The sequence below is a fragment of the Tyto alba genome, unplaced genomic scaffold, assembly GCF_018691265.1.
Source record: "Tyto alba isolate M040663 unplaced genomic scaffold, T.alba_DEE_v4.0 Super-Scaffold_27, whole genome shotgun sequence".
NCBI lineage: Eukaryota > Metazoa > Chordata > Aves > Strigiformes > Tytonidae > Tyto > Tyto alba.
Window position 1 is genome coordinate 9,037,798 of NW_024881301.1, and position 24,138 is coordinate 9,061,935.

Below are 24,138 nucleotides of genomic sequence, written 5' to 3' on the forward strand. Positions count from 1 at the left end.
CTCCAAGAAAGTCAATGCTGCCCTCTTATCTTCCCAACTCCATTTTATAGCAGAGTGCCAGATCACGAGGAAAGCTTTGTTCAACAACAATTGAAAAGTGTGGCTAGTAAAGTCTGTAGGTTTTTTTCCTGCTTTCCTTTCAGAAGAATGATCTACCAGCCCAAGAAAAATGAGTTTTTCCTCAAGAGCCATCATATCCTAGGATACTGAAAAACAGTTCCCTCAGGGTCTTTGCAGCCTCGTCCACCCAGCCCTGAGAGATGGGTGCCACAAGGGAACCACTTGTTCATCCAATGTCTCTTTGTTCTTTCCAGTTGATAGTTACAGAAGTTATCTCCTGATTGGTTCCTTGGGACATAAGGTTCTTGGGAGTGCTTCAGAAAAGGTCTCCTACTGGCATGAAGGAAGATGCTAGAGCTTTCAGTGAAAGAGGTGGTTTTAACGCAGGTGGATAAACTGACAATCTGTTACAGCTAGCTGCCTCAGAGCAAAGCAGTCTGTAAATGCCTCTAAACACCATATTCATTTTATCCCCATACTCTACCCACTGGCATCAAGATTTTGAGAGCTAGATGTTAGCCTCTGAAACCCTCCAAAAGAAAAGCTGGGAGAGCCTCACCTTTGTTTCACTTGCTGTAACGGATTTGGTAACAAAACCCGTTCGCTAGAAAAATATAAGAAAAATTAAGAGTTTCAACTTGAGGACAACTGGAGGTACTATTCTGATCTTGCACTTTGTTATGATATAGCACATCCCTTCATCATGATGTAAGGGCAGGAACGACAGCCATATGTACCCATTCCAATGCACTGCAAAGGTAAAGACTGTTTAGGGATCTGTTCTCTCTTCAATCCCTAGACTAAACAGGGTACTAAATCCATACAAGAACTAAATGCAAGAGGCAGAGCAAAAGAAAATCACTAAGGGGAAGGGTAGGTTGCAACATTTCTTTTTTCCATTCCTTTTGATTACTGAAATTGTTCATACACCCAAAAAAAGCATGTAAGTAATTTTTCACTATGAATAAAGAGCCAAGTTAGAAGAACAAGCAAATCAAATCTCTTTCCAGAAGGACAAAGCGAGATTGCAAATATCCTCCTGCCTAAAACCAACCAAATAAAACCTTAAAACACAACCTCCCCATGCTACATAACATACAAAATAATTTCATTTGAGAGTCACAAATTGCTAATAAAAAGACCAAAAAAGAAATTGAAGATTTCCACTGATGCTCTATCTTTACTTCTCAATGTCAGCAAAAAAATTAAATTGTTTCTGTCAAGAAAAGAAGCACCTTCACTTCTCAAATATGAAAAAAGTGTCTTACAAAAAGGTCCTCTTAACTTTCAACTAAAGTAATGATTTAAAGTTATTAAAATTTCATGCAGTGATGAAGACAGGATATTCTGCGGAAAGTTTGCTAATGGATCCATTAGCTGACAGCTGACTATTTGCTCAAACAAGTGCAGATCTGACTCCGTATGTCACCGGACACACGCAACCTATACTGGTTTTTTGTACACTAAGCAAGCAATGCAAAGCATCTGCCAAACAGCTGGTGGTATCAAAAAATCATTTATTAGAAGTGACATACACTGAAAGAAACTAAGAAAACCAGAAAAGAGGCTAACAACCCCTTTGGCCAATACTGTAGCATCCAACTAAATCAGTCCATCTGCTGATGGACAAAGCAGCAGTCACTGCTTTGGTATGAAAATATGGGTGGGCTTTCTTGTCTACAAAGCAACACACCATGTTTGTAAAGGAAAATAAACTAAAGAATTGCCCTGTGTTCTTTACAGAGTATATGCATTTTTTAAAAATTTGGCAGTTTTTATTATGTGATATAATTTATCTTTTATGAGGTGTCATAAATTGTAGTTTCCTTTTTACCATGGCATTTCAAAGAACGATGTTCTACGGGATTCAGTTATAGAAGCAGCAATAACATTAGTGTAATATTTGTGTATTAGAGTCTATACCCTTATGCATTTAAAGTGCACCTGACATGACCTTGTAATTAACGATCTAACAAGGAGCAAAAAATGAAGATAAAGGAAGAAGTATTTAAAAAAAGAGACACACTGAAGCAAGGATTTAGGTTTCATTGTTTACTATACATCTTTGTGCACTTCTATCCAGAAAAATAACCGTAACAGCATGATTAGTGATTAGGTTGCTCATACACTAATAATATATTTAAAAGTAAAGAAACATCCTCTTTATCACTAATGCAACCTGAAAATTTTGATCCTAATGTTTCTACAGACCAAGTCCTGCTTTTATTATGACTATATAAACATATTAAAGGAAAAATTCTGGGACTGCTATGGCAATGCTTTTGATTTCATAAAGCAGAACAAACCCCAGATTGTTTGCTAGTAAAACTACAGCTAGCAAACCCAGTGGAACAAACAGAGGACTCTATAAAAAGAAGGAGAAAACAATGAGTATAAAATTGCTTTTTTAGTTGAACATTTTGTATTTCAAAGTTAAAAGCTGTTGGAAACATTACATATTTCTATTCTTGTCCATGTTTTTTTACAGGAACCAGGATTTTAAATGTGCATTAAATTAATGATTGAGACTGATCCTTCTACTGGAGGATCTAGTTACCTGGCTGACAAGATCACAACAACTGTGCTCTGAAGTAATATCAGATCTCAAAACATTACCTGGAAAATTAGGATAAGCAGGAATTGCATTAAAAAAGATCCCTGAATTCTTCAATATCCTTCCACGACTTCCTGACTTTTTTTTTTTTTTTGAATGGAAGACAAGAAATTTGATGGAAGTGTACTTCCTCTGAGGTTTCAATGTCTTCGATGTGGGAGACTTGCTCAGATATGTCAGATTTTGGACATCATATCTATGAAGCAGTCTGAGGATTTCCAGGCCTCCAATTTGAATTATCCCAGACAAAGGCTTATTTCCTGAAGAAACACCTACTGTCCTTGTTGGAACTAACAGGGAGGAGATGGAGCTGCCCCAGCAAGCAGTACAACCCTCACACCAATCCACACCAGGCCCTACCATCCAACTACAAGGTCCCATTGGATGCCCGGTTACAAGTTGAAGGAAAAATTAACTACTGCAACAAGTTCTAATAAAAAATATGGAATTAAGGATTATCAGTGAGGCAAAGTCAGGAGAGATGTGAGCACTCTCAGATTTCCCTCTCAGTCACATCTTCCTTTTATCTGACCTTAACATGTAGGACCTGAATCTGTAGAGGCAGACTTTCATTTTAAAGACAGGCAGATAAAGCAGGAGCATATTGGAGATAATGATCACGTTATGGATGACACGCGGCTGGCTCTGCAAAATACACTCATAAAATTGTGTTTGTTTATTTATAATCGCTTTCGCCTACACTATCAGAGGTAGCAGATGTTTCCTTTGACCAGATGTACATGAGCATAGAAAGAAAAGGTAGTTTTTCCAATCAGACTAATAACTGGCCAGGAAAAACAGACTAGACGTAGCAGAAAGCAAGCCTACTGTAATTTTAAAGACTTTTCTAATTGAGGATCTAGTTCAGTATCCTGTCTTCAGTAGTGGCCTTTCCCTCTAACCAGGAGCTCTTCCTTCACCATGGGCCTGGGCATGAACTCTGACAATGAATGAGGTTATCTCTTTGGAGAATGAGTAACCAGCTGGAGATGCCTTGGAAGATGAGGAGCAGGGTGAGCACAGACTGCTCCAGCCTCCACCAATCTGTAGCTCAGAAAGTCCACAGTCAGAGACTAAGGACTCTGATACATAAGAGAAGTCCTACAGCTGTTCCCTACCTTATGAGTTTAAACTAGGGCACTATATAGTAGGGGACTATACACAGGGCACTACTAGTATGTTGATAAAACTTCTGCACAGGATTTGCATTCTAGTATATGTCTTTACCTGAATTGCTTCATGCTGCTTAGTTTAAGCCAGAATAATTGTATTCAAGAAAACAGTTATTATTTTAACGACATAGATTTAAACATCATAACTTTCTGTTCTAGACAAGGCTTCTGAAAAGCCACGGGGGGTGAATGTCACAGCCAAGACCTGGACTGAGATCTTCCAAGTATGACTGTAGCAGCATGACTTTTAGACTGATACACCTGAACAAGGAAGGCTTCCTTATCAAAGCTGTTCAGGCATCTGAAAAAGCACACTCCTGTCATTAACCTCACCTCCTTGTCTTCCAGGTGTTCACATGAGCAATCTCCACTTCAACTGGAAGCTGCCTACTCTGTGTAAAAGGCAACAGAAAGCACAAGAGAAAGATGCTAGGTGGAAAAAAACAAACAAACAAAAATACACAACACCTCAAACCCACCTGCAGTAAGTTCAGAGCCTAGCTGGGGGTACCTGACAGCCAGAGGGAGCTGCTTCTAACTTCCAGAGCACAGCAGAGAAAATATGTCAAATTTAAATGTTTAAACTTAATTTTTAAAAACCTACCAATTGCTAAATTGAAATTCTATTTTAAGAAATTTTGTTTTCAGGATCTATTCTGAATTTTCACTGAAGTCAGAATATTGTTCACATCCAGGAAGAGTGAAAAATAATTTGTGCTTTTGTACATTCAACAATAAACCTGTCAACAAACCTAAGGCAGATGAGGCAAAATACACAACACTGATGGATTAATTTTCTTTATTCCAGTGGTCAAGATCACAAGGTAGAGTTTAACTAAAATATCAGAATCACAAAAATAATTTTTTGTGCCAAAATACATATATGAGACCGCTTTTAAAATTTGGAGTTACAATGTCTAGCCATACAATTTCAAGTCTTTACCACACAAAGTCATTTTCTCTGACAACAGATGAGACCACAGACAAAACCACCAATATATTGTCTAGACAGCACTACTGCTGCTCTATTGTCTCAAATGTTTAAGTACACAGTCAATAAATAAATGCAAGCAGAAAAGGACTATTCTGTTTTGTTTTGTTGGTTTTTTTTTTAGTGTAATAGCTATTTTTATTAATTTGTAAATAATTACAATTATCTTAAAAAACAGAAGTCTGATATATTCAAGAAGTCTGGCCAAAAGATTGTTTCAGATTACAATAAAATGCATATCATACATTGTCAAAGCTATCTAGCCCATTTCAGACAGGATTTAGGAACCAATTTATAAATAGAAAAATTCTGCTTTCACTGAATCCTGTTTGGAAAACAACAAAAAGTATGCCTGGTATCATAGAACATTTTCATACACTCAGTTTTAAACCATTCTATTTTAGTATATTATTTTAAAAGATGCCTCCAAAAGTTATTGGAAAAGCAACTGATAAATATGGTTTACTGAAGTAAACTAGAGTTCTGTTTTCTGGGTCTCACAGCAGGCAACGTGCAAACCGCCTTCCCAAGGGACATTTGCATTACAGAAAAAGTCAAGTAAAACTTGAAGAACAATTTGCAGCATTTTTGCTCTGAAAAACTCTTACGAAAATGTAATTTCTTTCAAAGTTCAACTATGAACTACATATGAAAAATGGACTACAACATTTGCAAGCTCCCAAAAATTCAAAGATAGTGAAATTCATATGAATCTATAGTATTTTTCATCTTCTCAGCCAGGCACACAGCTGAAATGGCAATTACATTTTAAGATGAGAGAGCAATTCAATATCAGCAATAATCCAGTTGCAACTTAATTTTTTCAACTTAGAAATATAAAGGAAAGAAACAGTGACAAGAACTTAAAAGATGAATCAGAAAAAGACCCTATAATAAATGACTGTTATATCCACTGAAATTACAGCATAGGAGTACTGCTATGGAATCTCATGGAACTTAGATATAATTTGTTTGGTGTGTGTTTGACACACTGTTACTTCACATTTGCACATACCTGCTTTGTGAAGATGAATTTTCCCAGCTACTGTTTGCCAAATGTCACCCTAAATTGAAAGTAAAATCCCCTTTATTCTCAGTGCTATTTTATCCAAATATAATTGACATGATTAGCATGTTAACAAAAATCAGTAATTAAAGTATTTACACTCAATTACTGACAAAACATTGCTGCTCATTTATTCAAGGGCCATATATCCAAATCTCCTTCAGCAATTAGCTCTTTTCTGAGCAACAGGAATTTCAAGAAGCCAGATGGAAAATACCAACCTTTTGACTAAAACAAAAAGTATGTATAAACAATTACAATCACACATGTACACTGTTCTTCATGATTCAATAGCTTGTGTTTTCCTTTGTACATAAAAAACCCAAGTGAAAAGTACAATTAAATTGTAAAGAAATTCAAAATTAAACAAAAAAAAAAGATGACACCTGCTAAATAACACCCTTATTAAAAGGGAAGAGCTGGATGACATTTTAACTAAACAAGAATTATTACCCTAATAGCTATCATTACTGCTGTTCTATTGCTTTCTATACTGACAGATATAATAGTGTTCACAGGCAAGAAGACCAGAAGAAATTACCTTAATTAGCTTGTCAGGCATCTTGTACAATAGAGGCCATAAGGCTGCCCTAAATTAATTTATCTTTTTATGGTTTTGGATGTACACACATACTCAAATTCATTCAAAGTGACCTGTTATGGAAAGTTCACCCACACTGGACGAGTTACTAAAAGTACCTGCATCACCTCCCATCTGAATTTAATGCCAACATCCAGCCGGCAATCTTGTTACTCCTTAGCCTCGGAGCTCCCCCACCTCTCCATTTCTGTTCCATGTGTAAGCAGATGACAGCTCACTTTAACCTTCCCCTAGGCAAGACTGATGCAGTCCCACTGAACTCCAGCCTATCAAGGGGCTTTCCAGTCACACAAACCACCTCATCTTCTCCAAGGTCCCTCAGTTTTTTCAGTGCCTCCCATTAACAGGGATCACCAGGAACAGACAGGGTATTCCAGATAAAGGGTATTTCTTAATCCTTCTTTCACAGAATGGTTTGGGTTGAAAGGGACCTTTAAAGGTCACCTAGACCAACCCCCTCCCCTTTCCCCCGCCCTTCCCTGCAATGAGCAGGAACATCTTCAACTAGGATCAGGTTGCTCAGAGCCCATCCAACCTGACCTTGAATATTTCCAGGGATGGGGGGCATCTATCAGCTCTGTCCTGTTACTACAGGCTCTAGTAATGAGTCTCTCCATCGTTCTTATAAGCCCCCTTTATATATTGAAAAGCCACAGTAAGGTCTTCCTGGAGCCTTCCCTTCTCTGGGCTGAACAACCCTAACTATCAGATTGTCCTCATACAAGAGGTGTTCCAACCCTTTGATCATTTTTACAACCCACCTCTGAACCCACTCCAAAAGGTCCATGTCTTTCTTGCACTGTGGACCCCAGAGCTGGATGCAGTATTCCAGGGGTCTCTCCAGAGCTGAGTAGAGAGGCAGAATCACCTCCCTCAACCTGCTGGCCACGATTTTTATGGTTGGCTTTCTAGGCTACAAGCAGCATGGCTGGCTCATGTCCAATTTTTCATCTGCCAGTATCCCCAAGTCCTATGCAGGACTGCTCTCAATTTGTTCCTCCTCCAGTCTGTATTGATACCGGGGATTGCCCTGACCCAGGTGCAGGATCTTGTGCTTGACCTTGTTGAACTTCAGGACACTCACTCGGGCCCATTTGAGATTCTAGTATCTATTATGGCAGCAGCCACTGTCCCTTAGGATTCTCAGGTCTTTTTCAATACTGCTTTAGAACAGAAATTTCTACATCCTGAAAGCATGGCCCACATCCTTCTTGCTAGAAGTATGATAATAATTTATCTGTATTAAATAGTCATGACTCTTAACTAATCTGGATTACTCCAATCATGGAGCTTTCAGACAAATTTGGGAGTGGGGGTGGGATGGAGGGAAATATCTCTCTCATCTGAAAATGGAGACAACAGGACACAGTAAGAGTCTCACCATTGCCCTACCCAAGGCTCCTTACAATTATCTCCAATACTCCATTGCCCTGTTCATCATCTACCCTGAGAGCACCTGGCACTATGTTTTGCAACATGCACAGATCTCAGCCAGGCAGCAGCTCTACCTTCCAAGCACATCTGCTTCTGCAGGAGAAAGACATTTCTGCTGCACCTCAGCAAGCACACTGCAGAAGGAAAGCACTCACTTTCTTCCTGCCTTGGGAGGCAAAACTGGCTTATTTGTAGGTTACAGTCACTTGTCCTAGGCCAGGGTTGGCTCCTGCAAAGTAGGTGCATCCTCTGTCTTCAACAGAAAAGTTCTTTCAAAAATTATTTCCTTTCAAAACCAAGGTGTTACTTTCCCTCACATTCATGTTGTTTCATCTGCCTAAGGAATGAAAATACTCAACTCTTTCCAGCTCCAGACTAGCAATTATAGTGACATGTATGAGGTGTACCAAGCCTACAATGATAGCATGTAATGGGAAACCACATAGCATACGCTTACCATTCCTTGTTGGTTTTCCTTTAGACTCATCTTCTGCTGATTTTTCCTCTAACACTTACAACTGTTGAAAGAGCTTTAAACACAGTTCATAAAAGCATTTCTGAAAAAGATGTCAAAGACAAACTTTTCCTGAGGGTGTTCTTATTTGATGAAGTGAAGCAAAGAGAAACCATCTCAGCACTTCTTTTGATGGGGTGGTTTACCAAAATACAGCTCAAAAAAATGTTGAAGTCTTCCGACATCTTCTAAAGATACATTAAAAATGACATCAGCTTTCTGTTCATCTTTTTAAAAGGCTTTCCATATTAGGCAATGGGTCTTCCCTCTAATTTAGCATTTTTAGCAGCTCAGATTACTCCCTACCATGCAGGCAACACAATCCAAGCATGAACTAGCCAGCAACACGTAAAACACGTAATCAGACACTACTCTCTGAAGATGTGCAAAGTGAACACAACCGACAACTTTAGTAAGTTAGCCACTCTACTGGTTTTCTTATTCATTTCAGTGTTCTGGTTCTTCTTATACTGATCTAAACTAGAGGTTTATAAATACAGAAGAACCTCCTATTTTTCACTTCTTACAAGCTTAAATAGGAAGCTGTATCTGAGAGAAAGTTAGAGGTGCTCCCCATCCAGGAGAAATGGGATTCCTTTTCTGGTCTTCTAAACTTCAAGAATTCCTAAAGTCCTCACCACTTTTATGAACTTAATGCCTCTAAATGTCATCTTTCAATCAGGAAGCAATACAGTACTATCATCCCACAGGTTAGCTTTAAGAATCAACTTTTGCATATTTTTAAACTCTCTCTCCTAGACTAAACATGAAATGAATCTGCTGAAAAACAGGTTCTCCTGTTTGGAGCAGTTTGTGGACTGCTCCCTGCCAGAATCCACTGCTATTCACAAATAATAACACTAGAAGTGATAACCCTGAAGCTGAGCAGAATTTGAAGTAGTAAATACCTGTATCTTCAGCCCCCAGAGGAGTGTCATAGTTCACCGGTGGCTGGTCTAAAGACAAGTAAGGTCTGCACAATACAGCACTAAACCCCAAATGCACAGTAAGAACAAAGGAAAAAACAGAAAGCATTAACTTTGTTAGAACCGTCTATAGGGACGGAGTAGGTAGCACTTCATACTTCTAACAAATACTGGTTGTAACTCAACATGAAGAAGGGATATTGTCCCCAAGCAAAGTCCTACTCGATATGAAGTGGAGATCCCAGCAATTGCTCCTTATCACACAAACAGACAGGTTTGCATTTTCTGTTCATACAACACCCAGCATTAAACTGCCAGACTAGGGATGGGGAGAATTATCTAACCATTCCAAACTGGTAGAGACTACTCCATTTTTTTTAAGTCCCCTCTTGCAGGGAAGGTATTTTCTTCTAGGAGTGCCTGGCAATTTCTATTTGACAAATGCTCTGCTAGTGTTAAGGGTTGGCGATGTGCTTCATCTGTCCTCGTATCTTCCGGTAGCATGTCATAGCTGTGACTTCTGAATTTTGCTATTTTTGTTAAAGAACTGAGAACTGTTTCACATCCTTGCCAGTACAAGTAGGGAGTCCACACAATATCTGTACAGCATCCAGTTCTCCTAGTTAGGAACCGTAATAACCCTTCAGTTCCACGTTTCCAACCAGTGATTTACCCATAGCTCCTAGTGAGGAACTCCTTTTGCCTCCATGTTTGTATCTGGTGGAGGAAAATTGTTTGAAGGATACAGGTTCCTATGATATACATAACCTGAAATGTTGTGAGTTATTTTCTAATCCTAAACTACTTTTCTAGAATGTTCAGGCTGATGTAGAAAATAAAGAAACTACTAATTTTAATGTAAAAAAAACCAAACCCAACAAACTTGACAGAACTCCATCAGCCTTTGATACATAACTAAACTTAAGTATAATTAGTAGGATAGAAAAATAGAAGTGGTACAATAGCAATGGCATTGTAAGAATTTCTTATTTTTGACTCAGGTATAAGGATACAGTCTGATAGCAGGACTTGATCGGTGTGATCAAGAGGATAAAGCTGCCACAAATTACGACATAAAAAGCAGAATTCCCAAAATGAAAGAAAGAGAAAAGACCAGGAGATTGTCACCGACAGGAATCAAGACTTATAAACAGGAAAAAATAAGGGGGGGGTTGGGAAATGAAGAATCTTCAAGCATGGCACAGTAAGAAAGCATGGCACAGCATGAAAAGTACATAAAAAGTATACCAGCCCTTCCAAGTGTCTGCTCTGGACAAACAGAAACAAAAATTAAGGAAGGTATCTGCACTGCTACTTTTGGTCCTGAAAATTTGAAGGCTGGATCCCCTTACACAGGCTTCCTGTACAACCAGTGAGAGACATAGGCTCCTCTAGAGGAGCAATGATTTTAAGGACACCTAAATATTTCTTTTTTTTCCAGCCCTAACATTTAACAGACAGTTTAGAGCAGAAATAAAATTGTGTTATATGACCTGCTCTTCTCATTATGCTAGTCTTTGTTGTCATCAAACAAGTTGGCAACAAGACTAGTCAGATAGCCTTGCAGAGCTAGATGCTTAGAAATTAGGCAATGTGAATATACCCTACTTGTTAAGTTTCAAATATGCCGTAAAAGCAGAGCAGCTTCAAACAACACGAAATACAAAACAGGCTACAGAGTGCTGATTTTAAACCTCTGAAATCTAATTAATGGAAGAAAACAAAAGATTACTGCTCAGTTGGCATGCCAGTCAAGCTAGTGTCCTTTTAAATAATTCCCTAGTTTAAACTAATGACATTTATAGTCAGTAATGGACTTCAGGTGGAATTCATCTTCCAAATTTAGACATCCATCTGGGGGTGAGATGAATCATGCAGTGAAAGTGCTTATTTCTCTCCACTGACTATAAAGGGAGCCTACAGGACTAGCTCACGTACAGGCAGCCAAAGCTGGTGTTCACCAACCTGCCTCCTGATACCTAATGCTCAAGTTCCCACTGCATACCATGACTAATGGTCATCTATCACTGAATCAAAAAATTAGGCTAGAAAAATTTTCTTTCAACAAGGTAAGAAGCAGCACTGACCTAAATTAGCATATGGAATTAGCTTAAATTGTATGTAAATATTGGCAGTCACTATTTTCCCGATGTACAACAGTTAGAGGTCTGTTTGTGGAAAAATAAGCACACCTTTCAAATAAATCCCCCATATATCTGACATCTTTGTACAAATCTTAACACCTGTTGAATATGAAAGAACTATTCTAAAATAATGCAACCACATATAGAAAGCTATCCAGAAGCCCTTATCTCCATAAAATGATGCACAACTGGATGAAAATATATTACCAAGTCTACTAATTGCCTAAACTCAGTCTGAACATTAAGAATGTCTCTACAGAAAATGGGAACTTAGGATTCAAAAATCACTGACATAGTAAAGTATACTACTAAATCACAATGATCTATTAAGATTGAAGCAAGCAGTAAAAATCTTCTGTGATTTGTGCAGCTGCCACCTTAACAAAAGGAAGAGAACAGCTATATTCAATAGCAGCCCCTTGTTTCAAATAGTGTCAATTTTCTCGAATGCAGTATTTCTGTCCAGCACAACGCCCTCTTAATATTACTTTTCCATTTACAGGTAGAGAGATCCCCTGATTATTTCAATAGTCACTGCAGCCACAAAGAAGTATATTTTTATCAATAAGCTGGTCACATACAACAGAGAAATATGGGGGCTTAGCATGTCTGGCGGAGGGAAGTGCTACACAAAATCATCACAAAGGAGTCTGAAGGGAGAGCAGAAATAACCAGCCTAAAGACAGCTCAGACCATGCATTTGTTTGATGAAGACCCACTCAAAAACGCCTCTTCCTTAAAACACCTCTTTTCCTAAAGGGCCTCTATTGTGTGAGGAGTGCATGAGAGAAATGTGTTTGGAAGTGCATCTATTACATGACCAAAGAGGTACTATGCAGCAGTAAGAGGACAAAAATCATAGAAAATTAGGCCACCAATTGACACGTACCTGCAGTCCTAACCCTGCCCTGAACATGACCCTTGCTTCATGGAGATTTTATATTTTGGTAGCATACACAAGGTCACACAAAGAGAAAAATATGAAGCCAGTGGCCCTAAAACACCCCTTAAATAGCTTACTGCCCCGTTTTGGACCAAAGTGAGAGAAATTAAAAAAAAAAAAAAAAAAAAAGTGTAGGGGGACAGGGCAAGCTTTACAACAAAGGAATGGCTGTATTGAGCAAGACCCAAAGGTCCATGTCCACATACCCCTCACTAACAGCAGCCAAAATAGATACCAAATGAAGAATGTAAGAACACAATAAATATATAGTAAAACCTCTCCAGAATACTCCCCGAGACCCCAACAGTTTGCAGAAGCAGGATTTCCTGAACAAGAATAGGTATTTGCATCTGATGATTCTTCTTCCATGAAACAGCAGTTTCCCTCTGCACTGATGTAATGTTTAGCCTCCTTAAATTCCTGAGGCAAGAAATTCTATAGCTTAATTACATGTTCGGTTGAGAACCACCTCCTTTTGTCTGTTTTCAATTCATCAGCTGCTAGTTTCATTAGATGTGTCTGCACACTAAAAAAAGACAGTGAACAAACACTCCCAATTTATGTCCTGTTGGGTATCGAACACTTTACAGGATTTTATCACACCATTTTTTGGTCACCATTTCTACCCTAACAAATTCATGCTGCTCCCCTTACAAAAACTGTTTCATATTTGCTCTTTGTTGAAACTTTAACTATGTTCTTTTTGAGAAAACGATAGTATTAGGGGCGAGTGGGACAGAACTATATAATTATTTTAATATAATTTTTAAAATAATATAATCATTACTCTCCTTTCCTTTTCTAACCATTTCTAGTGGCAATGATCAGCCCTGAGCTCATCTTTTAAGATGTGAAGGTAAGGTTGCTCCTCCCCACCTTCAAATACACCACATGAAGCTATTTATGGGAAATTTCATCTGCCATTTTACCGTCCAGTTGCTGAGCACTGTCAAGTCCTTGTGCAATGCTAGGGTCTGCCTTTGCATCTACTACCCACCAGTAAAGTCTGTGAGCTCACTTTTTTCCTATATCTTTATGATTTTCTGTATCTTCATGAACTTGAACATGCTCCATTAACATAACCTGGGAGAACTGTTATGCAGGACCCCTCTCTACCCTGTTTACTCCAATTCTCCATTTCTTATGTTTTAATCATTCATTTAACCACATGAAGTCCTTTTGCCTATCCTATGGCTGCTTAGTTTCTTCAAAATTCTTTGGTGGGGGCCCCTGTCAAATGCCCTTTAGAAATCCAAGTAAGCTATTTCTGTCATATCTTTCTTATTCATGTGCTTGCCTTCAAAAAACTTCCAGTGACTTTGCAAAACATGACATCCCTTCATAGCAGGCTCTTAACTCTCCCTCAATATATCATGTTTATCCATGTTGTCCTTATTATTATTTTGACTGATTTACTTAGTACAGTTGTCAGGCTTACTGATCTGTAGTGCCCCCAGAAGGCTTTTTTTTTTTTCAATAATATCAGTGTCACATGCAGATTAAGACATTACAGATCATACATAAATACATTTATCTTAAGTAGATGCTGTGTTTGTTGATTACTGTTGACAGTAAAATGATCCTTGCTTGCTTGCTATTTGGAAAGCTGTACTTCCAAGTGCACATACCAGCTTCTCTAAAGATGTGTGTTGGGGTTTATTTCCTCTGAAGGTTTAAGCAGTATCTTTGGGAAGATCTGTAAATACATGATAAAGATTTACTGTAACAGTATTACTACAAACATTCAGTCGTATCAAAAAACCTCCCTTATCTTTCCAGTCTGTAAATGGTAGTTCCATAAATATGTGCTCCTGTGAAGTAGTAGCCATTCAGTCATTTAATAGCTGCCCTAATTACCAGAAAACACAAATGAGCTTGTGAAAACACAGTTATTCATTTACAAATGAGATATTGTTCAAAGGGAAGTATAACCTTTAATGTCTTGCTAGAAGATTGGAATTGAGAACCTCTGCAAAAATTACAATCAATGAGCAGGCAACTTGAGACAAAGATTAAACCTAGCCAATTTTCAGTATACATAAGGTATTTTTATACTCACCAACTGTGTGAAATTGCGGTTTTGTTTCACAAGGTTTCTAACTGCCCTCTAATTTTCAAGTCCAAGTTCACCCTATTTTTCTTCAATATAGAATTGACTTTCATCTTATTTTCTATTCATATTCTGATCCTACTCAAGTGGGTCCAGAGGAGGTCATGATCAGGGGGCTGGAGCACCTCCCCTGTGTGAGGCCAGGCTGAAAGAGTTGGGGCTGTTCAGCCTGGAGAAGAGACGGCTCTGGGGAGACCTTAGAGTGGCCTTCTAGTAATTAAAGAGGGACTACAAGAAAGGTGGGGAGGGACTCTTTATCAGGGAGTGTAATGATAGGATGACAGGTAATGGTTTTAAACTGAAAGAGGGAAGATTTAGACTAGATATTGGGGAGAAATTGTTTACTGTGAGGGTGGTGAGAACCTGGCACAGGTTGCCCAGAGAAGCTGTGGTGCCCCCTCCCTGGAAGGGTTCAAGGCCAGGCTGGACGGGGCTTTGAGAAACCTGGTCTGGTGGAAAGTGTCCCTGCCCATGGCAGGGGGGTTGGAACTAAATGACCTTTAATGTCCCTTCCAACCTAAACCATTCTATGATTCTACAAAGCCCAAAGACAAAGAGTTCAAAACAAACAAGTCCCATCTTACTAAACTGATCAGGCGCCTTTCTGTGATACAAGCTCAAATGCTAGGTTTCATTGTGACCATGCTTTTATTGGTAATCTGTTAAACATAATAGTGTGTTTAAATCCATATGCAACTTTCAGCTCCTTTTTCACCTCTGTATTTTGTATTAGTCTAATGGAAGTTTGCAGTTCTAACACTAACACAGCAACAGCATGGATTTATCAATTTAGTATGTTTAGTCAAATGTAGGGAGAAAAACAAAAACAACACCTTATCACCATTGGCAAAGAAACCACTGGAGCATGTGTAGAGTTCATAATCTAAGTTTTTACAGAATTCTGAAGAAAAAAAAAAAAAGGATATTATCACATATGTTGAAAAACTACCTTTCCAAATATGAGTTTAAAACATTTCCTTGACTTAAAAGCCCCTGGTACTGCTCAGTTTTCCAGGCAGCAGAGAAGTTAAAGTTACCCAACTCCTCACCACTGCTACCACAAGGATGGGGAGAGGACACAATGGACAATAAAGCTATACACAGACTTTATATTAATAGCAGAAAGCAAAGAAACACAAGAGAACAATGCAGTTGCAAAGAGTTACCTCTCCTCTTTCCAGGTTGTCATGAGAAAGCTGGCAGAAACAACAACAAAAAAATAGCTGCCAAAACAAACAAAAATATTCTGCCTTTCAACACCTGTGTTTTGTTTCAACTACCACATTTACTGTTGTGACCCTCTTAAACCCTTTCATGAAAATCACAGAACAGCTGAAGTTGGAAGTGACTTCTGGAGGTAGTCTACTCCAACCTCCCTGCTCAAACCTATGTCAAAGACAGCAAGTTACTCAAGTCTGTGTCCAGCTGGGTTTTGAGTTATTGCCAAGGATGGAGAATCCACGACTTTTCTGGACGACCTGTTCAAACATTCCATCACCCTTACAACAAAAAACACTGTATTTTTTTCTTATATTTAAATGGAATTTCCTGTATTACAATTTCTGCCCGTTGCCTCTTGTCATGTTACCAGACACTACTGAGAGGAGCCTGGCTCTGTCCTCTTTACTTCACCCCATCAGGTATTTATACATATAGGATCCTCCCGAGCCTTCATTCTCTCATTCTCTTCTCCAGGTTGAGCAGCCCCAGCTCTCTGAGGCTTTTCTTTACAGGAGAGATACTCCAGGTTCTTGGGTGTCTTAGTGGCCCTTTGTTAAGATTCTCTCCACTATGTCCATGTTTTGCTTGTACCGGGGAGCCCACAAGTGGACACAGCACTCCAGGTGTGGCCTCACCAGTGCTGAGTAGAGTAGAAGGATCACCTCCTCTTCTCCTAATGCATCCAGGACACCACCAGCCACCTTTACTGCAAGGGCACATTGCTGGCTCATGTACATCTTCTCCAACAGGACTCCCCAGTCTTTTCCTGTCAATATACTGGAAAGCCAAGTAGCCCCCCAGCATGTACTGGTGCCTGGGGTTGTTTCTCTCCAGGGGCAGGACTTGGCATTTCCCTTTACAGAAATTCATGAGGTTCTTGTCAGTCAACACCTCTGATCTGTTGAGTTCCCTCTGGATGGTGGCACCAACCTCTGGTCTATCAACCGCTCCTCCCAGTTTTGTACCCTCTGCAAACTTGTCAAGGGTGCATCTCTCTGTGACCACCTAGGTCAGTAATGAAGCTGTTAAACAGGACTGGCCCTGGTATTGAACCCTGAGTTACAACACTAGTGACTGGCTTCCAGATGGACTGTGTCACTGACAACAACCCTTTAAGCTTGACAGTTTGGCCAGTTTACAGTTGCTCTCACAGTTCGCTCACCTGGCACATACTTCTTCGGTTTGTCTATGAAGATGCTATGGGAGACCATGCCAAAAATCTTACTAAAGCCAAGATAAACAACATCCACTACTCTGCTCTCATCCACCCAATCAGTCATCTCATCGCAGGAGGTGGTTAATCATGATTTCCCCTTCATAAATTCATGATATGCTGACAGCTCCAAATCAACTTCTAGTCTTTTACATTTGGAAGTTATTCTAGCTCCTGTTCTTCATGTTTTCCAATCTAAGTTTTGTTTGTTGCTTTTTGTTTGTTTGTTTGGGTTTTTTTCTGATGTATACAATAGACTTACTCATTAGTAGCTGCACATCTACTAAGTGGGATGCCTTCAAAACAAATAACAATCTCATGGCACTGCATAACAAACTACTTATTCCAGCTAGGCACTGAAACAACAATACTTCCTTTTTCTCCACAAATGTATATAAACCAATAGCAATGTTGTTGCAGCTGTAATGGCCTAATGATCTCAGAGAAGCAAGGAAAACACCCTCCTCCCCGCCCCCAAATATACTCACTACTTACTGTCGGGAAAATACAAGTTCACCAGGCATACTGTCCAAGCATCATGCCTGTAAGAATTTTTCTCTCCTTTAAACTGAGCATTTTGTTACTAGCATCCTTTCTACACATCTAGTATAATTCCCATATTTTGTCAGGCTCTTGACAGACGTAGCTCTTTTTCTCCAATTTCCTGGTCTCCCTGAAACAGACATCAGGAATTTCAGGGAGCATCTTCTCCACATGTTTTTTCCTTAACTTTTTTCACCTTCTCTCTTCCCTTGTGAAGTGCTAGAAGACATATCAGACTCCAAACTATGCTAAGAAAAGGCCCACGCTTACACTTACTGTGGAGGAAAGAATGCACAGCATTAAAACCCTTAGCATTTAAGCAATGGTGTACCTAGAAGGTAAGCATCCTTTCAACCTCCACTAAAACTAAAAATGCATCAAAAAAATTTAGCCAGCAAAGAATTGATGAAGTTTTCCTAAATTCGGTCTAGTTTTAAACATTTCCAGGTAGTGGATAATCCAGTAGCTGGTTTGGCTAAATAGCAGCTCAGGTCTGTAAGTCTTACAGTAATGGCAGGCTACAGTTGTGGTTTTACACTGTATTATACATCCAACTAAGTGTTTCAAACACACACTGTGGCATTAAACCAAACTGGAAGAGCAGATTACAACATGAACCCTGTATTCTTTCACCAATTTAGTAATGTACTGCCAAAAAGAGAGTCCATTTTAAAAGCCGTGTTTTACATTTGGCTAGGACACATCCACCGTAGTTCCAACAGCCCAAGGACGATCGTCTGACAACAGTTTCTGGGGTACTAATGTTTTCTGCAGCCAAGCGCTTGACTAAAATATTTTAAACAAATTTGGACATACTCCCAATAAGATTATAACAATTTCCAGGCAGCTGAAGCCCTGGGCCAATGTTAGTTGACAGCATCCATTTAAAAACTCTTTCACACTTGTGCAAAGTTAAATCAACTTGGCACCCTCTCTGGTAGGCAATTGTCTCCTTAAAGTATGAGCACTATTCATCCAAGTGAATTGCTGCATTAAGGGGACAGTTGGCTGGCATGGGGAGGACAGGACTGATTGACAATGTGCCTTAGTCACAAAGAAGTTGGAGCAAGAGTTTCTAAAAGCCAAAAAGCAGTTAAAACCATGAATAGCTGAAGACAACAAAAGTACAGGATGTTTCCGGGAAGATGCTTGTGGTTCAATAAGCTTCCTAACTATGACTAATCTTAAAACAGTTCTTGAGGTGCTAAATTTACAAAACAAGACACAAGTGTTTCAGAGAATTCCAGTTTACTGCTTAACCCCTTAGCATCAGCTAAATATTGCAGCAGCAGTTATTTATAGATGGTTATTTTGCAGAGCTACACATGCTAAACAGCTAAAAGCTCTGTGGCTCTGCATTCTTCTCAGGGAAGGGATTATTAAAATTTCACATATGAAATAAAAAGAAACATGGAGCAGCTTTTAAGGACTCATTCTCAAATTATTCTAAGGAGATTATGATGTCCCAGCCCCTCTTTCCTTCATGAAACTTCAAAGAGAAAGTACAAGAAAGTCATACAGTGTTTGGGTCAAAATAATCACACACACTTTTGAATTAATTCATGATCCCAACAGCTACCAGAAGCACTGAAAGAAAAACTTGATACGCAAGAGTGACAAACTATACATTTTATAGTAGTATAGCAGAGTATTACATAAGTAATCACTATATTTGAGTCCATTTTTCAAATATTATTTCTTCATTGTTTGTGTACACAACACAGATTCTGTTGTGTAAAGCATAAAAAAAGATGCCAAAGGTGCTACTGTCTGCTGTGGAAGTCAGTGGGTTACTCCAGCTACCACTGGCAAACACATGGGATAACATTCAGTCCAACTTTTGGTGTAAATGAATTACCCTCTTCCCATCTCATCAAGACCACAGAAAATCACTCAGGATGCCAGCCTGATGCTGAAAGTACAAAGCCCCCCAAACCCGACAAATTTGTCACATAAAGCCTATTAAATTAAACGGCAAATGGATCCCTTTCAGCTACTTAAGGCTAAATTTCTTAAACATTTGCTAACAGTTTATAATGTGTTTGAGTTTTCTTGTGATAATTCTTATGCCACATAGACAAAAGAGTTCATAAACAGATTCTACCTTCTGTAAAATATTTGTAGTCAAAAATAAGTGACATCTTATTCACTGTTCAATGCAGTGAATTAATACAACTGTACTATCTAACTGATAAGAAAAAGTCTTTGATTCAACTGCTAAATTAACCTAGGTGTTTGAACTAACAGATCCAATTTCATTGCCTATAAAGGCAGGCAACACTTCTTTGTCTTCATTTTATACTCTAATGAAGTCTACTTCAATAGAGTTGCCTCTACTTATCCCAGAGGACAATTTGGTCCTTTTGTGTAAAGCTAATCCAGCTCTCCCTGAAGTCAAGGGGAATTCTGCACGTGACTTCAGTGTGAGAAAGTACCAGGTCCTAGAACAGCAACGTCAAAAGATCTGTGAATAAAAATGGGTTTAGATTTTCCACTTCCTAATTAGCTTAAAAAAACAAAAACAAAACAAAAAAAAAACAAAACTCCAATTGATTTGATGAAACAATCATTAAAAAAGGAAAAAAGTCTAATTTGCATTTCAGTTTAAAGTATGTGAAAAGTTGTTTTCCTTAAAAATATAATATAATTCCATTCAAACATCTTGACTATAAAACTACTATCAAATGCATCTGCCTTGTCTTTTCAGTTTCAGAGGAACTAAGGGGGAAAAGTTAATAATCCCTCAAGTCTATGAAATACTTTAAAAGAAGCAACAGTTTAATGTCATGGTTTCCAAGCTGTAAGAATCATGCAGTAATAACACTTAGAAATTTTTCAACACTCTATCAGTGCTGTTAGGGTTTCCTTAAGAATGTCTCACACTATGATCAGTCCACCGGCTCAAAAGTTTTGGCACATTTCTGATGCCTGAATACAATTTGATTCCATCACCTAAATTACCTGGCTACCTGGCTATAACATACTATATATAATGCAGTAAACAACGTTTACTTCTAAGTATTTGTATAATAACAAAAATAAAATACAGCAGACCTGTATCACCACATTAAGTCATATGCTGACTGACCACATGCCATGTTATAATGGAAAGTTGCCCTTCTGATGGCATTTTTTTAATATTTAAAGTGGAGAAATAAATATTTTTAAAAATTGTAACATCAATTTACATTAAGATCCACATTTACTGTTTACCATAACCTATATTAAATTTAAACATGATTCAAACTGTTTTGTTAGCCATCAAAATTTTAAACAAATTCAAATCACCAAACTGGCAGAGCTCATTCATAACCACCTGGCATCAGAATTTCAACACCTAAATACCTAAAGTAGCATAAGCTGTTGCAAGTGCAGAGGACACCTCACACTCCCAGTTAATATCATTTAGATATCTGTTCACTAGAATCAGAAACATTTGCCGAAGATAAGGTTAAAAGACAGAGGAGAGACTTTTCTTCCTATTTTCAAAGCAAACAAAAAACTTGCAAGTATGACATCTATTCATTCTAACATCTTAGAGGTTTTGGTGAGCAAAATTAATTAACAAGTTAAAGCCAATATTCCATTTTGTAGATAAATCCATCAGATTTAAAGCAAAATGTGTTTTGCATTTAAAATTATTGACTTCTATGTCCTTATCTAAAAGGCAACATAATTTGTACCTTAAAATATAACGCTGGTTATTTATACAAATTTCAATCAGAATTTCCATTCAAATGCCACTGAACACAAATTAGGAAGAAAAAAACGTCTTTTATATAAATTGGGCTTTCATTGCTTAAATAATTAGATATCTATCTTAAAAGAATTATTAAGGTACTTTATTATTACATTAAATACACATGCAGAAGACCCATGCCCCTGGTAAAAAGCTAACAAGATTAGCGTAAAACTAATATATAGTTAGAGTCAAAGTATTTTACTGACCAGTAAGACTCAACCTCTTTCTTTGGGAAAAGAACAAAGAAGAACAAGTGTAAAACCAAGTTAAAATATTCATTTAAAATAACCATATAAAATCAAGGTGTCATGCTTGTTATCGTACGTCACTTTGTATAACTTGGCTACAGTTTCACCATGTACGCACCAAATTCAAATAGTATTCTGAAGGTATGTCAGATGTAAGCTAAAGGGGGGGGAGGACAGTACATAATCAAAGAGCCCTAGATTTAATAACTAATGCAAATTAATTCCAGAATATTTAAATACACCTACTTTGTATGAACAAGTCAAAGGTTTCCAGGGAAATAATTTTTCATCTATTAACTATCACTTGTCTCATTTTACGTACATCATGATAGCCTGAATTAATCAGTTCTACAGGTTTCTACAGCGTACAAGCTAAGAAATATTTCCTAAAATGAAAGAGAAGATTGATAACTTTAGCAAATTACATAATATATGTAATTATTCAGCAAGCTATTTTGAAAGCTTATCGCTTTAAATAAACTCAACCACTGTGAAAACACATTTAAATTGTGTTTTAAGTGTATAACTGTACTTAAAATACAGTACAGAGCTGTACTTGAAAGTAAAAAAAAAAAAAATATCCACATTACTATTGCATCTTAGCCACAAAAGCTGTACGCAAGTCAGCATTTAACTTTTGTGTCTTCCAAAGTTGAGATTTTTGCACTTGCATTTTGCTCACTCATTTGAAAACCACGGAACTAAAAAAAAAAAAAAAAAAAAAAAAGAAAAAAAAACAAAACAAAAACCACAAAAAACAAAACCACCTAAACAACCCCCCAAAACACATAAGCTTTTACCTTTTGTACTCCCTACAGAATTGTAATACAATACTTACTTTTCAGTCCTGAAAAAGTGTGGCCGCTGGGAAAGGGAATTTTACTCAGAATTTCTCCTGCTGACTAGTAGTAACAGTTCAGGAATTATCCTGGTTTTCCCTTCTCTTTCCTTCATGGGTAATTGTTTTCAAAAGGAGCAGTATTTTGCTCTATGCTGTAAGTGTTCCTGAATAGAGTATTTAACTTTACTATGAAAACAATTAAACATGGATGTCCACAGTGAGAATAGTATGCTCTTTTTCTCTCTCCAATGTGTGTTTTTCAGTTAAGTATGGATGAGCTGATCTGGCCAATACTATTATAACCCTTAATAATCCTTTAAACAAATATTTAACATTGGTATCAGTTAAACAAACTCCTCCCTCTCTTTGCTTTCAGGACTTTGTCATTCTATTAATACGTCTTCTACCTAGAATGTATGGTGGTGATGAACCCAAAAAAAACAAAAACAAAGGACATAACTTTGGCAAAAATCCCAAATATCACACGCCTCAGAAACCAGAGAGCACACTTATATTTTAAGATATTACTGCTGGAAGGAAACCTGAATACTTTTTATTTAAAACAGGCTGTTGCTGAAAGAACCCATTCTGAAATTTTCCCTTTAACTAAACTTCCAAAGACTTACTGGAGACATTAAGAATTTCTCTTGAACTGAGGAGAAAAAAAAAAAAAAAAAAAGAAAAAAAAAGAGAGATATTTGCCTAGATGGACTTCTGGTCTGATTCATGAAAACTGTTCTTTCATTACGCTTTATTTAATGAACACGTGCATCAAAGAGGAGAAGCACTGTTAAGATTTAGGATAAAAAACAAACAAGAAAACCTCAAGTCTTCTATCTCCATGCAGTACGGGACAGCCTTCTTACAAGAATGATACACAACTCACCTGGGCTAGTCATCACACAGAGAATGGTCTTTGCCCTATGGATCTTATCTAGGCCTTGCATAAATTTCCATTTAGAAAAAGAAAAGAAAAAAGTTCAATATTTTCAGTTTCACTGGTCACTGAAGTATTGCAATATGTTCTTCAAGAGAAATTACCTACAAGTGCATAAGATACACTGTTAAACACCTCTGCAGCTTCATCATAGCACCAATAATAAGTTCACATCTCTAAGGGAATGTGGAGTATTTCAACTAAACTAATGGAGCTAGTCACAAATACTAAATACTATGTATCAACAAAACCACCAGTAGTAGTAAAATATTCTGCTGATACATTCTGTTTTCAGCTCAAGAAGTTATGAGACAGGGGGACACAAAACACTTACTTTTATCACCATAAGATTTCATCCCACTTCAACTCACCCTTGCTTGGTCCTCGTGAATATAAATGCCATGGCTTTACAGATTTTTAAAATGTGAAGTTAGCTATTAGGTTTGGTGCAAATTTTTGCTTTTTAAGACGTCTGGAGACCACTGTTTTATATAAATATCAGACCTACATGTCACACTTAACTCAGTCTCCCACAGACTAACCTTGTTAAACTGCTAACTGAAACACTACAGATTTTGCCTGTTAATATGCTTCTGAAGACCTCGGTTTGGAAATTGGTAAAGTAAGGTTTTAATCTCAAACTTCAGACATTTGGAAAAACAGCATCAGAATCAAGGCAAATAAAGGCGATACAGAACTGAAAAAATAACTTGGAAGATGTACTGCTAAACTTACTGACTTGCTTTAAACACTTTACAACAAAATACAGAACTTCCGTAATTATGTTCCAATTTCCTTCCTCTACGATAGCTCTTTGT

General features: G+C 37.8%; 1 protein-coding gene across 2 annotated transcripts in view; it reads right to left on the reverse strand.

The window, feature by feature from the left end:
* The window catches only part of YES1 (YES proto-oncogene 1, Src family tyrosine kinase), a 51,674-nt gene that overhangs the window by 21,414 nt on the left and 6,122 nt on the right, over window positions 1-24,138 (reverse strand). The window contains exon 1 of one of the 2 annotated variants that reach the window (XM_032987694.2): window positions 14,094-14,115. The exons of the other annotated variant lie outside the window; for it this stretch is intronic. The gene's annotated coding sequence lies outside the window, so the exon portion shown is untranslated. Of the gene's footprint in view, window positions 1-14,093; window positions 14,116-24,138 lie in introns of those variants that run through there. 2 annotated transcript variants of the gene reach the window in all.